Below are 1,062 nucleotides of genomic sequence, written 5' to 3' on the forward strand. Positions count from 1 at the left end.
GCAAACAATTTTGAGCTGAAACCTCAATTAGTTTCTCTGATGCAGCAGAACTGCAAGTTTCATGGACTTCCATCTGAAGATCCTTTTCAGTTCTTAACTGAATTCTTGCAGATATGTGATACTGTTAAGACTAATGGAGTAGATCCTGAAGTCTACAGGCTCATGCTTTTCCCTTTTGCTGTAAGAGACAGAGCTAGATTATGGTTGGATTCTCAACCTAAGGATAGCCTGAACTCTTGGGATAAGCTGGTCAAGGCTTTCTTAGCCAAGTTCTTTCCTCCTCAAAAGCTGAGCAAGCTTAGAGTGGATGTTCAGACCTTCAAACAGAAAGAAGGTGAATCCCTCTATGAAGCTTGAGAGAGATACAAAGGACTGACCAAAAAGTGTCCCTCTGACATGCTTTCGGAATGGACCATCCTGGATATATTCTATGATGGTTTATCTGAGCTATCAAAGATGTCACTGGACACTTCTGCAGGTGGATCCATTCACCTAAAGAAAACGCCTGCAGAAGCTCAAGAACTCATTGACATGGTTGCTAATAACCAGTTCATGTACACTTCTGAAAGGAATCCTGTGAGTAATGGGACGCCTATGAAGAAGGGAGTTCTTGAAGTTGATACTCTGAATGCCATATTGGCTCAGAATAAAATATTGACTCAGCAAGTCAATATGATTTCTCAGAGTCTGAATGGAATGCAAGCTGCATCCAACAGTACTCAAGAGGCTTCTTATGAAGAAGAAGCTTATGATCCTGAGAATCCTGCAATAGCAGAGGTGAATTACTTAGGTGAACCTTATGGAAACACCTATAACTCATCATGGAGAAATCATCCACATTTCTCATGGAAGGATCAAAAGCCTCAGCAAGGCTTTAATAATGGTGGAAGAAACAGGTTTAACAACAATAAACCTTTTCCATCATCCACTCAGCAACAGACAGAGAACTCTGAACAAAATGCTTCTAATTTAGCAAATCTAGTCTCTGATCTATCCAAGGCCACTGTGAGCTTCATGAATGAAACAAGGTCTTCCATTAGAAATTTGGAAGCACAAGTGGGC

General features: G+C 40.8%; 1 non-coding gene across 1 annotated transcript; it reads right to left on the reverse strand.

Moving 5' to 3' along the window:
* Nucleotides 1–294: 294 nt before the first annotated feature.
* LOC148577877 (small nucleolar RNA R71) lies at nucleotides 295–402 on the reverse strand. The gene has a single exon (XR_015903000.1). It is a non-coding gene; the product is annotated as a small nucleolar RNA R71 (small nucleolar RNA).
* Nucleotides 403–1,062: the final 660 nt, after the last annotated feature.

Source organism: Arachis ipaensis, chromosome B1 (genome assembly GCF_059453495.1).
Source record: "Arachis ipaensis isolate K30076 ecotype BB chromosome B1, ASM5945349v1, whole genome shotgun sequence".
Taxonomy (NCBI): Eukaryota; Viridiplantae; Streptophyta; class Magnoliopsida; order Fabales; family Fabaceae; genus Arachis; species Arachis ipaensis.